The 14,522-nt window shown below is 45.9% G+C and overlaps 1 non-coding gene across 1 annotated transcript; it reads right to left on the bottom strand.

The window, feature by feature from the left end:
- Positions 1-6,836: 6,836 nt before the first annotated feature.
- trnav-aac (transfer RNA valine (anticodon AAC)) lies at positions 6,837-6,909 on the bottom strand. The gene has a single exon. It is a non-coding gene; the product is annotated as a tRNA-Val (tRNA).
- Between the last annotated feature and the right edge of the window lie 7,613 nt (positions 6,910-14,522).

Below are 14,522 nucleotides of genomic sequence, written 5' to 3'. Positions count from 1 at the left end.
TCAGGCCGAGACCCTTCGTCAGGACTAACTGAAGGAAGAGTGAGTAAGGGAGTTCCGTCTTTTCTTCATCGCTGGTTCACGAAGTCTCTCCTCTCATTTATTTCATAAATCACTTGGACGCTTTAATCTACCACCTTAAGACTGTGCTTAAATAAGATCTGTTAAGAATTGTCTTTAAGTTCGACTGTTTGATAACTATATACGCATATCACTGTTAACTTCCGTTTAAGTTAGTCGTTTGTTTATGTTCTATGTTTTTGAGTAAAGGTTAATAAATCTCGTTGTTTATTTATAAAACCCGACTCAATTTCCTATCGATTGCTGCTGGTACATAACAAAAAAATGGCGGCTTGTCCAGATTTGAACAGATTTATGCCTTATTGGTTGTTTGATTATCGATCTGATTGGAAAAGTGGAAATAATCGGGTTTTTTTTGTTTGGTTGGTTTGTGAGTGGTAATCAGCAGCAATGGATGTTGGGGCATTTCTGGCATCACCAACACCTGAGGTATTAGCGAAAGCCAAAAAGGGTGAGGTGCTGGAAATTGCTGAAGGAGCTTCTTTGGATAACATCGGCTATGACAAAGTCAGTGATTCAGAGAAAAAATAGCTGACTACTATATAGCTGCGAAAGTGCTTGATGAGGAGGTGTTAGAGAAGTTTCCAGTGAGTAAACTTGAGATGCAGCTACAAATGGAACAAATGAAGTTTGAGAGATTTAAAGATTACATCGTCTGCATACCATCCAGAATCACAAGGAGCCTGAGAAAGATTCCAGTCTACCCTCAAAAGTGGTTAGGACGTATTGTGTTGAAAATGAAAAGAATTGTGATGAAGGAGTTTATTTGCTTTTGTTTGCAGTAAGGGAGTCTGTGCAGGAGTCCCTATGCTTTAGTCCCTTTGAACTTGTGCTTGGGCACAGAGTCCGAGGACCTTTAGCATTGTTAAAAGAACAGTGGGTTAACAAAGAACTACTGTACATACTAATTTGCTCGATTATGTTTTAAATTTTACGGAGAAATTACAAAAAGCTTGCAGCTTAGCAAGGGAAAATTTAAAATCTGCTCAGGAAAGGAAGAAAACTTGGTATGACAAGGAAGCTAGAATGAGATCATTTAAGCCGGGAGATAAGGTGTTGGTTCTTTTCCCGGTGCAAACGAACCCTTTGAAAGCTAAATTTCATGGACCTTACGAGATTATATCTGAAGTTAATACTGTGGACCATGTGGTAAAAATACCAGATCGACGAAGGCCAACGCATCTTTGTCATGTGAACATGATAAAACCATATTATGAAAAACAATCCACTACTATGACTGTTGTCGTCAATAACAATGAGTCTGATTTCCCTGGAAACTTGTTAGCTGATCCATCTGAGGGTTATTTTAAACCTAACATTATTTCTACCAGACTAACAAATTCGACAATTTTGGAAAATATTGATGTGAAATTGACCCATCTACAGCCACAGCAGCGGCAGAAAATGAAGCAGTTAATTACGAAATTTAGGGATTTATTTCCAGACATTCCAAAAAGAATAACAGTAGCCTCATATGATGTAGATGTTGGAACCACCAAACCCATAAAACAGCAGCCATATCGAATGGACCAGGAAAAATGTAGAATCGCTGAACAAGAGGTAGAATATATGTTAGAAAATGATATTATTAGACGTTCTACTTCGAATTGGAGTCATGGTGCCCAAACCAGGTGGTAGTGTTCGGTTTTGTACTGAATAAAGAAAGGAGAACTCTGCAACAAAAACCAATCCCTAGGGTAGATGATTGTGTGGAGAAGGTTGGAAAAGCTAAGTTTCTCACAAAGATCGATATGTTAAAAGGGTATTGGTGTGTTCCAATGACAGATAACACCATCTTCAGTTCTGCGTTCTTCGCTCTTTTGAATTTTGCCTCTGTGGTACAATTTAACTTTGCATTTGTACACAATTATTAACTTGTCCTTCCTTACATTCATGTTACACCCATCATCCACTCGTAAATCTTCTAGCTCATCCTCAGCTATATCATACGGGTCCCAATCTCCCTGCCAAATTAATTTATACCACTCCCAACAGTCTAGTAAGTCTGCACGGAAGAGTATTGGTCCTCTTCGGATTGAAGTGCAACACGTCCCTTTTGTATAGGTCCCACCTGCCCCAGAATAGGACCCAATTACCCAGAAATGTGAATCCCTCCGCCCTGTTCCAATTCTTCAGCCACGCATTTATCTGCCACCTCATTCTATTCCTATCCTCAGTGTCGCGTGACACAGGAGTCTCCTGGATATCCCACATCTGACACTCAGAGCAGGACCCTGGCTCTGTAGACGTACTCCATATTTTCTCTAGAGTTAAATAAGAAATAATGGAATTAACTTATATATATCCGGCTGTCCTCGCCGAAGATTACTACTCGGTAACTTGATGGGCATGACACTGTGTAGAATCCACCCCTGAACACGCTGATGCAACGTTTCGAAGTAAAAGGCATAGTGAATCTGAAGAAGTTAGCAGAAGCTGACACAATTCCCTCGCTGTCAGACGATACAGAGCAAGACACATCTTACCTGTACAGGCCGAGGACGGTACCAATGAAACATCGCTTGACTGATTAAAACGTCTGTGCAATGAAAACAAGACGATGGTCTCAACTCCCAGAGGCGCGCTTAGTTTATATGGTGAATTGCCTTTGCGGAAGACGCGTTTCATGCAAGCATTGGCGCTCTCCGCCCTGACACGGAAGCGTTGCTTGTGGTCAGCGACCGATCTCAGCCTTAGAAGCACCTGGGAACCGATATCCCTTGCCGGCTCAGTCCAGCCACACATCGTACCATGCATTAATCTGTCACGCTGCAATCTTCGTTAGATTCATTGAGAATTTTATTCAAACACCGCAGCCCCTCCCGACGCGCTATTCTGCCCGCTTAGTTTGCACAGATGAAGATAACAAGAATAACCAGAAGACGAAGAAAACTGAAATGATGGACTATATGAAAGAGGTCTCTCTCTCTCTCTCTCTCTCTCTCTCTCTCTCTCTCTCTCTCTCTCTCTCTCTCAGTGTCTATGTCTGTCTCTCTGTCTCTCTCTCTCTCTCGCCCGATGCACACGCTTCGACATTTAGGGCTGCCGCTGCGGCCTGACTTCGTCCTCCAGGAGAACGGCAGCCTATCTCATTGACGGGCCATTGCCGCCCGTTGATCCGGAAGTGCGGCCTGACAATGGCGGCCGCTTTCAGACCGCACTGCCGGAGGGGAGGCATTGGAGAAGGATTTAGGGTCGGACGGAGAGGGGACGTTCCCCAAAACTTTTCCCGCTCCAGGGAGCGGAGGCTTAGCAGGAGCTTGGCAAGGGAACGGGAAAGAGTAAAGGGGTCATATGCGTTTGTCAGCCATTTGCGTGTATGTAGTTGTAGAGCTCTGGTAACTGAAGATGTCAGGCTAGCAGGTCTATAATGTCCCTTCTGCTGCCTCCCACTCTTCTTGAATAGCGGAACAACATTTGCAAATTTCCACTCATCCGGTAATATGCCAGAATCTATCGATTGCAGAAAGATCATTTTGAATGGCTCCGCAAATTCTCCAGAGTCCTTCAGAGTCCGAGAGTGAATTATATCAGCTCCAGGAGTTTTATCCACCCTGAGACCATTAAGCTTCCCGACCACTTTCTCAGTCGTACTATTCACTGCACATACTTCACTTCACTGACACTGCTGAATGTCCGGTATATGCAGAGGACTTCCACTATAAAGACTGATGCAAAATACGCATTCAGTTCCTCTGCCATCTCAGCATCTCTCATTACAATATCTCCAGCGCCATTTTCTATTGGCCCCATATCTATCCGCAGCTCTATTTTACCCCTTATATACGTTTGCTCTTAAAAAAACTTTTACTATCTTCTTTGATATTAGTCGCCAGCTTCTTCTCATAATTCATCTTTTCCTCCCTAATGACCTTCTTAGTTTCCTTCTGCAAGTTTTAAAAACCCTCCAAATATCTGTCCAGCACGTCCCTCATTTTTCGCAGAAACTCCAGCCATTGCTGCTGTTCTGCCCTTCCTGCTTGTGTCCCTTTCCAGTCAACTATGGCCAGTTCCCCTCTCATGTTATTGTAATTTCTTTTATTCCACTGAAATACTGGCACATTGGAATCTAGTTTCTCCTTCTCAAATTTCAAAGTGAACTCGAACATATTGTGATCACTGGACCCTAATTGTTCCTTAACCTTACGCTCTCTTATCACCTCCGGATCATTGCACAACACCCAGTCCAGCACAGTCGATCGCCTAGTGGGCTGAACAACACGCTGTTCTAAAACGCCATCCCTTAGACATTCCACAAAATCTCTCTCTTGAGGTCCAGTAAAGGCCTGGTTTTTCCAATCCACTTTCTTGTTAAAATCCCGAACGAATTTCATTACATTGCACTTCTGATACGCCTTTTCTATCTCCTGCTATAATTTGTAATCCACATCCCGGCTGCTGTTTGGAGGCCTGTATACAACTGCCATTATGGTCCTTTTACCCTTGCCATTTCTTAACTCAACTCACAGAGACTCTAGTGCTTCCGATCTTATGTCATCCCTTTCTAATAATTTAATATTATTTCTTGTACATAGGGCCACACTACCTTTTCTGACTGCTAACCTACCTTTCTGATACACCGTATATCCTTGGACGTTCAGTTCGAATGGCAGCCATCCTTTAGCCAAGTTTCAGAGATGGCCACAAGGTCATACTTTCCAATCTGTAGTTGCATTTCAAGTTTGTTCATTTTATTTATGCTCCGTGCTTTTAAATATAACATTTTCAGTTCAGTATTTTTTGCTTTCCGTTTTAACTGCATCACGGCTCTGTTGCCCTGTAAATCAGCGGTCCCCAACCACCGGGCCGCCAAGCATGTGCTACCGGGCAGCGAGGAAACGATGTGATTTGGCGTTATGAGTCAGCTGCACCTTTCCTCATTCCCTGTCACCCACTGTTGAGCCACTACGTACGCGAGGACATTACCCGCGTGTCATCCATGTCAGCGCGGGAAGGAGATCAACTCCTCGAGCTTGCAAATGACGGCGGGCTGAAAAGTATGTCTGACATAACATCTCTGCCAGCATTCTGGATCAAAGTCAAGGCTGAATATCCTGATATAGCCACGAAAGCACTGAAAACGTTGCTTCTATTTCCAACGTATCTCTGCAATGAATGCAACGAAAACTAAATTGCGGAATAGACTGGACATAAGGAACCCCCTTCGGGTATCGCTGTCTCCCATCACCCGTCGATGTACCGTCTTGTTGCAGGAAAAAAGCCCAGGGCTCCCACTGAATCTGCGATATTGGTGCGTTGCAATGATTTTATATGTTCATACGGGGAAGATATGTGCTGTGTGTTTCATATCCAGCGTTACTTAAAACGTTATGATGCTATTGACTTATAAATGACTTATAATTGACTTAGCATTATATTCATGCGACGAAAATATGCGCTGTGTGTTTAATATTAAATTCGTTAGATAAACGCTTTTAGAAACGAAATTGAGTGTATTAGCCACTTAGCGCCTATATTCCGGTCGTGATTAACACCCCACTGGAACAGAATCGCCAAAAACAATTTGTAGGGAAAAAAACCGGCACATAAACGCATGCGCACTGGTGCCCGCGCAAGGCTTCATGGTTATGGTAGTCTTTTGGGATAAACTCAACGTATTTGACTGCTACTCTCGTCCGTTGGCAACGCTCCCCGCCGCCCCTCGCCCCCCGCCCCCTTCCAGTTGGCCGGTCCGCAAGAATATTGTAAATCCGCGGTGCAAAAAAGGTTGGGGACCCCTGCTGTAAATCATCCTACTGGCTCTGATTATGCCTCATTTCCTGTCTGCCCTTTCTATCATCTCTGTTGCACGCTATCTTTATTTTATTTCTATTTTCTCCTTCCTCAGCCGTATCAATCCGGTTCCCATCCCCCTGACAAATTCATTTAAACGGTCCCTAACAGCTCTATTCAACCTGCCTGCTGGGATACTGGACCCCTTTGGGTTCAGGTGCAGCCCATTCTTTTTCTACAGGTCATTCCTCCCACAGAAGAGGCCGCAATGATCCGGGAACTCGAAGCTCGCCCCCTACCGCTGTCTCTCAGCCACGCATTAATATGCCTGATGATACTATTCGTCAGCACATGGCACAGGCAGCAATCTTGAGATTACTACCCTGGAGGTCCTGTTTTTCAGCTTCCTGCCCAACTCTCTGAATTCTCTCTTCAGGCCAGCTCCCTTTCTCTACCAATGACATTGGTACGAACGTGTCGCAAGATTTCTGGCAGTTCACCCCATGCCTTCAGAATACTCTGCACCCGATCCGAGACATCCCATACTCTGGCACCTGGGAGGCAACACACTATATGCGTATTTCTATCAGGCTGTTCCCCTGAATATTGGGGAATATTGTGATTGAAATGACAAACTGGGTGCTGAGTGAATCGTACGCATGTACCTGGGATGAGAAGAGATCACAGTGTGGGACAGAGAGAGTGTGTCACTACGAACAGTGTCTGAGATCAGAATTTTATACAATTCTTCTCCACGCTCCCTGCACCTTACCTTCCCTGTCAACTGCCTCCTCCTATCACCTGCCGGCGTGTACACACCTTTATCAAACTTCTTATTCTGGTTCGTGCCCTCTCTTTTGCAGACCTGATGAACGGTCACGGCACGAAATTAACTGCTCTTGCTCCAGAGTTTTGTGGGTGAGGGGATGCTCTGTTTACGGAACGAGTAACAGAAATACTCCATTGAATTAGCGTGTGGTTGTGTCCCTTTCCAAGGACTTGTTGTATACAAAAGTATGACAGAATGTTTCTGCCTGGTTTCGAACCAGGGACCTTTCGCGTGTTAGGCGAACGTGATAACCACTACACTACAGAAACGCTACGACTGCCTACTATGTACCACATCCAGCGGATACGAATAGACCTATACAAAACACTCACTGCAACCTAATGGAAAGCTGATATGAATGACTGAAATGTATACTGAAATCAAACACAGTAGCAATAACAAATGCATGCTTTCGCTCATTTCCACTCTTCACTATCTTCACGAATCCCGCCCTAACTGTGACTAGCTCCCGCTGAGTCCATTTGGGACTGTAAGAGCGCACCACATATCTCAAAATCCGCTTGTCCTTCTTTGACTTTTTTAATGTGTCGTCGATTTAAAGTTTGCAACGCCAGAGAAACCAACAAACAAATTGAAAAATGTCAATAACGGTGGACACGAGAACATGGGGCAGAGATCACGATGGAGACAGGGCCCGACCGGGGGAAGCCTTCTTCAAAGTCGACTGAACGAAAGATTCCGACACACAGAGTACATAACGATGGCGATTCTTTCTTTTCATCCCTTGTGCTCCGTATTGAACCGGTGCTGCCCTACTTCCCACCTGTGATGGGCAAACAAACTTGTCCGAATGCTTGCAAAGTAGAAAGATACCTTCGGGAAGCATTTGTTCATTTGAATAGAAACCCACAGTAGATACGCTCTTGCTGACAAACTGGAACAAGAGAAATATGTTGGGATGTTAAAAAACAAGACCAGTTTACTTAGGACGTGAAAACCGGCTGGGCGTTGAAGAGTAAATCGAAGGATACTGCTTCAGGAAACGGCTGTGAGAGAAAGAGAAAGGGTAATCTGGTGAAATGTTTCATCGTGTTTCTCCCCGATCCAGAATGTGAAGATTTGTCACGAAACGCACACAATAGCGGCATAACTCTCTTGGTCATGCAGGAGCGAGAGAGAGGAATACGCCGTCAACGTTTCGAGCGAACACTCTTTACCCGAGCAACGATGGGGCGCACCTGCTGATCACCGCACCACTGGATCCGTCGGTGGTGTTGACGGCGCCTGAAGAGACGGGATCAGAGGAACGACACACTCACAGTATGTTTTCAGTGCGGATTGGGGGACAGTTCCAAACAAGCAGGCCCGATGCTGAAGTTCTTCAAGTCAGGCCGGTGAATTATAAGTAGTCGCCACTCTGCATTCCAAAGATCTCTATATCGGTGTAAATAAAGTATCGATCAAGCACCTTGGCATGAATTGTGAATTGTTTATTCTCCTCCGTAGATGCCGTCTGACATCTTGATTTCCCCGCAATTTTGAACGTTTGCGCAATTTGTTGTGATGTTGATTCCTGCAGCAGTTTGTGTTTCTTGCAACATACACACCAAGCGGATCGAACAGAGGTGTGGGGAGGGGATGCAGTTGTGACTTAAATTCCATTTAGCGAATGCAACGAAGATTAAGTCGTGTCAGGAAAGCGCAATCATCTACCTGCGGATGGACTGAGTCAGAAAAGGAAAACGGGTTCCCAGCGCTTCTCAGGCTGAGATACGTCGTTCTCCTGCGGAAATGTCTGCGTGACATCGCGCGGAATGGATATTCTTGCATGGAACGCCCCTTCAGTAAAGGAAACTCACTAGATCAACTAAAAGCGCCTCTGGAAGTTCCAAATCGCCTTGTCCTTTTCACGGGGCAGACTTCTTGACCATTTAAGCGACGTGGCACTCGCGCGTCCTCCAGCTGTACTGATGGGATGAGACTTGCTCTGTATCGGCTGATGGATGGAAATGCTTCAACTTCCGCTAACTTCTTTAAATTCAGTATTCCATCTATTTTGAAACGTTGCATAACCGTGTTCTGGGACGGATTCACCTTTGTGCAATCTACGCCTGATTTGCTAAATACTGCATTTGCTACATCCGAATCCTTCTCTCGCCTCTTGTCGATCTGTGAAGCCAGGTGCTAGAAGACACGTAGATGGGGGAAGATTGTGAAAGAAATGAGAAAATGGGTGTTGAGTGAATCGAACGCAGATACCTGCGATGAGACGAGTCGCATGTCAGAAGAGATCAGAATGTCGGACGGAGAGTCTAAACGCGTACAGTGGTCTCAGAGGAGAATTTTACACAATTCTTTTCCACGCTCCCTACATCTTATCTTCCCTGTCAACAGCCTAACTTCTATTAACTGCCGGAGTGTGCACACTTCTACCAAACTTCTTATTTTGATTCCTGCGCAATCTTTTCCAGTCCTGATGAAGGATTACGACGTAAATGCGGACTGCGCTTACTCTAGCGTTTTGTGAATGAGTGGATGCTTTGTTTACGGAACGCGTAACGGCAGTTCTCCATTGAATAAACGTGTGGCTGCGTCCTTTGCGAAGGACTCGATTTATACAAAAGTATGACGGAATGTTTCTGCCTGGTTTCGTGCCAGGGACCTTTCGCGTGTTAGGCGAACGTGATAACCACTACACTACGGAAACGCTACGGCTACCTATACACAATTGCACCACATATTTCAAAATCCACGTGTCGTCCTGTGACTTCCTTCGTGTATGTGCGAAATGGAGTTTTCAACGCGAAGCAATACGGTGTAATAGGATACCATTTCATTGAATCTGTCGGTTGTGAGAGAAAGCGGAATATGTTGAAGGCCTTTGACAAGCTACCCCATGAAAGGCTTACTGTGAAAGTAAGGAGTCATGGGATCCAGAAGGACATTGCTTTGTGGATCCAGAATTGTCTTGCCCACAAAAGGCAAAGGATGGTTGCAGACGGGTCATATTCTGTATGGAGGCCGATGACCAGTGGTGTGCCTCAGGGATCTGTTCTGGGACACCTACTCTTCGTGATTTTTATAAATGACACGGATGTGGAAGTGGAGGGATGGGTTCGTAAATCTGCTGATGACTCAAAGGTTGGGAGTGTTGTGGATAGTGTGGAGGGCTGTCAGAGGTTACAGCGGGACATTGATAGGATGCAAAACTGGGCTGAGAAGTGACAGATGGAGTTCAACCCAGATAGGTGTGAGGTGGTTCATTTTGGTAGGTCAAATATGATGGCAGAATATAGTATTAATGGTAAGTCTCTTGGCAGTGTGGAGGATCAGAGGGATCTTGGGGTTCGAGTCTACAGAACGCTCAAAGCAGCTGCGCAGGTTGACTCTGTGGTTAAGAAGGCATACGGTGCATTGGCCTTCATCAATAATGGGACTGAGTTTAAGAGCCGATAGGTAATGCTAAAGTTATAGAAGATCCAGGTCAGACCCCACTTGCGGTACCGTGGTCAGTTCTGGTCGCCTCACTACAGGAGGGATGCGGAAACCATAGAAAGGATGTAGAAGAGCTTTACAAGGATGTTGCCTGGATTGGGGAGCATGCCTTATGAGAATAGGTTGAGTGAACTCGGACATTTCTCCTTTGAGCGAAGGAGGATGAGAGGTGACCTGATGGATGTGTAGAAGATGACGAGAGGTACTGATCGTGTGGATAGTCAGAGGCTTTTTCCTGGGCGGAACGAAAGGGCACAGTTTTAAGGTGCTTGGAAGTAGGTACAGAGGAGATGTCAGGGGTAATTTTTTCACGTAGATAGTGGTGAGTGCTGGCGATGGTGGTGGACTCGGATCCCTCTGTCCTGTGTCCAAGCTCCGCTTCCTCTCCTTCAGGGTCCAGCTGTAACCCAAGCTGCCCAAAGACAGTCCACCCCAGGCCCCACTTCACCTGACTCAGTGGAAGAACGGCCAGGAGTCTCTTCCTCAATCAAAGGGGAGTTAGCGAAAGGCAGCATGTACCACACATCCAGAGCAGCATCCTACAAATCAGTATCCCTCTCATGGGCGGGGCTCGGCCCCGACTCTCCTGCTGTGGGCCCTGCAGTCGCCCCGCATTTTCGCAGAGTCCTCTTACCAGGTGTAGGCTCGAAGTCGGGCTCCGGGTCTACCTGCACCTCTTGTCACAGGGGCAACAGGTGGTTCCGATGGAGAATCTTGAAAGGCCCATTCCCCTCTTCTGGTTTCACACGGAAAACTGATAGCTCTGGCACCTGATTCTCCACTACATAGCGTGTGGCCGCCCAGCGGTCAGCCAACCTGTGCTTTCCAGGTAGCCCCAAATTCCTTATGAGGTCTCGGTCTCCCGGCGGGAGTTGGGAGAACCTCATTTTTTTGATCATACCTCCTCTTATCTCTCGATTCTGCTTGGCGGCCGCGACCTCAGCCAATTCATAAGCCCTTTTCAGCTCTTTCTTATATCAGACACCTACTTCAGATGAGGCTTAGGTGGTAAGTCACCCTCGTTAGTCCCAAAACAAAGGTCAATGGGCAACCTCTCCTCGCGCCCAAACGTCAGATAATTTGGCGAGTACCATGTAGTTTCATTTCGTATACAGTTGTAACAGTGAACCAGACGCCCAATATGTTGACTCCACCTGCTCTTCTTTCTGATTTCCAGGGTGCCGAGTATGTCTAGCAAGGTCTGATTAATCCTGTCAGGCTGGGGATCGCCCTGCGGGTGATAGGGTGTGGTCCTCGACTTCGCCACTCGAAGCATTCCCAATAACTCATTGATGAGTCTACTCTCGAAGTCCTGTCCCTGGTCACTATGCATCCGCCTGGGAAGGCCATAATAAACGAAATACTTCTCCCATTAAACTTTTGCCACCGTAGTACCCTCTGGTCCTTGGTAGGAAAAGCCTGAGCCTACCTGGTGTGGTGGTCCGTGATGAGTAAGACATTCGCCGCGTTGGTGGCATCGGGTTCTATTGACAGGAAATCCATATACATCAGGTCCAGGGGCCCTGCACTCTGCAAGTGGGATAAAGGAGCTGCCCGCGTTGGCAGTGTCTTCCAACGTATGCAGCGAATGCATGACTTGCAGGCTTCTGCGACCTCCGACTTCATTCGAGGCCATTAAAACCGGTCTCTGAGCAATCCATAGGTCTTTGCCACGCCCAAAAGTCCAGAATCATCATGAAGTGACTTCAACGCAATCCTCCGATACTTCTCGGGCAGAACCAGCTGTCAACGTGACCCGGTATAAGATCTGGTACTTCAACTCAAGCCGAGGCCATTCTTTCAGTAATGGAGGCACCGAAGCGTGTTTCGTCTTCTCCTCCTGAGCCATATCTCCCTTTTTGACCGCGAACCAAATAATGCCAATGCCCGGATCATCTCGCTGAGCAGCTGTCACTTAGGCAGAACTCATTCCACAGCTGATTTGTCTTAAGAGCAGTCCGGTTACAGTAAACTTGGGGTATGCCGTCATCAGAACTTGGTCTGTATCGTCTGATAGCGAAGGAATTGCTTCAAATTCAGTATTCCATCTACTTTGAAATGTTTCGTAGCCGTATTCAGGGACGGATTTTCCCCAGTGCAATGTACGCCTGATTTGCTGAATGCTGCATTTGCAGCATCCTCATTCTTCTCTCTCCATCTGATGATCAGTGAAGCTAAGTGCTATAAGGCACGTAGATAGGGGACTATTGGGGATGAAATGACAAATTGGGTACTGAGTGAATCGAACGCACGTACGTGGGATGAGAGTAATCGTAGGTCAGTAGATATGACAATGTAGCACCTGATGGATGTGTCCCCTTGTCAGCGTACTGAGATGAGAATTCTTCAGAATTCTTCCCCACGCTCCCTACACCTTACATTCGCTCTCACCTTCCTCCTCCTATCACCAGCCGGCGTGTACACACTTTTACTAAACTTCTCATTTTGGTTCGTGCCCTTTCTTTCACAGTCCTGATGAACGGACAATTTGCTGACTAAATGCTGACTCAACCTGCTCCAGCGTTTTGTGGGTGAGAGGGTGCTTCGTTTATGGAACGAGTAAGAGAAGTACTCCACAAAAGCGCAAGATATAGGAGCAGAAGTAGGTTATCCGGCCTATTGAGTCTGCTTCGCTATTCAATCTTTGGCTGATCCAATTATCCAGTCATCCACACTTCCCTGACTTCTCCCCATACCCGTTCATGCCATGGCTAATCAAGAACCTATCTATCTCTGCCTGAAATACCCCCAATGACTTGGCCTCCACAGGCGCTCGTAGGAACAAATTCCACTGATTTACCACCCTCTGACTAAAGTAATTTCTCTGCATCTGCGTTCTAACCGGACGTCCATCAATCCTGAAATCTGCCCTCTTGTCCTAGGCTCCCCTACCATGGCAAATAACAACAATATCTAATCTATTCAGGCTTTTAACATTCGCAATGTTTCGATGAGATTCCCCCCTCATTCTCCTGAACTCTGGGGAATACAGCCCAAGAGCTGCAAAGATTTTCTCATCCGGTAACCGTTTCACTCGCGGAATCACTCTCGCGAATCTTCTTTGAAACCTCTCCAATGTCACTATATCGTTTTCTAAAATAAGGAGCCCAGGACTGCACACAATGCTGCAAGTGGTCTCACGGGGGATGTGAGCCTCAACATCACACCCCTGCTCTTATACTCTATACTTCTAGAAATGAATGCCAACATTGCATTCACCTTCTTCACCACCGACTCAACCTGGACATTACCATTTAGGATATCCTGCAAAAGGTCTCCCAGGTCCCTTTGCATTTCTACATTTTGTATTTTCTCCCCATCTAAATAATAGTCTGCCGTTTATTTCTTCCACCAAAGTGCACGACCATACATTTTCCAACGGTGTATTTCATTTGCCACTTCTTTTCCCATTCCCCAAAACTATCTAAGTCTCTCTGCAGGCTCCCTGCTTCCTCAACACTGCACCCTCCTCCACCTATCTTTGTGCCATCGGCAAATTTAGCCACAAGTCCATTAATCCCATAGTGCAAATCATTGACATACAGCGTAAAAAGCAGCGGTCCCAACACCGGCCCCTGTGGAGCTCCACTGGTAAACGGCAGCCAGCCAGAATAGGATCCCGTTATTCCCACTCTCTGTTTTCTACCGATCAGTCAATGCTCCACCCATGCTAGTAACTTACCTATAATTCCATCGGTTCTTATCTTGCTAAACAGTTTCACGTGCGGCATCTTGTCAAAGGCCGTCTGTAAATTCATGTACACCACATCTACTGCATCTCGTTTGTCTTCTCCGCTTGTAATGTCCTTGATAGATTGCAGTAGGTTAGTTAGGCAGGATTTTCCTTTCAGGAGATCATGCTGGCTTTGGCCTATCTTGTCATGTGCTTCCAGGAGCTCCATAATCTCATCCCCAGCAATCGATTCCAACGTGTTCCCAACCTATGATGTCAGGCTAACAGTTTTATAGTTTCCTTTCTGAAGCCTGCCACCCTTCTTAAATGGTGGAGCAACATTTGCAATTTTCCCATCATGTGGTACAATGCCAGAATCTATCGATTCTCCAAAGATCATTGTTAATGCCTCCGCAAATTCTGCAGTTACTTCTTTTAGAATCCGAGAGGGCATTCCATTAGCTGCAGGAGATTTAGCCACCAGCAGACCATTAAGTTTCCTGAGCACCTTCTCACTCGTAATTCTCACTGCGCATAGTTCACTGACACTCTTGAATGTACAGTAAACTGCCCAGGTCCTCCACCTTGAAGTGTGATGCAAAAATACGCATTCAAATCCTCTGCCTTCTCTGCGTCTCCGATTACAATATCTCCAGCGACATTTTCTATTGGTCCTATATCTACTCTGAACTCACTTTTACCCTTTATATACTTAATAAAGCTTTTACTATCTTCTTTACCATTATTCGCCAG

The sequence above is a fragment of the Mobula hypostoma genome, chromosome 2 (assembly GCF_963921235.1).
Source record: "Mobula hypostoma chromosome 2, sMobHyp1.1, whole genome shotgun sequence".
NCBI classification, from domain to species: domain Eukaryota; kingdom Metazoa; phylum Chordata; class Chondrichthyes; order Myliobatiformes; family Myliobatidae; genus Mobula; species Mobula hypostoma.
Note: the sequence above shows the minus strand (reverse complement) of the source record. Positions and strands in the feature narration are given on the sequence as shown.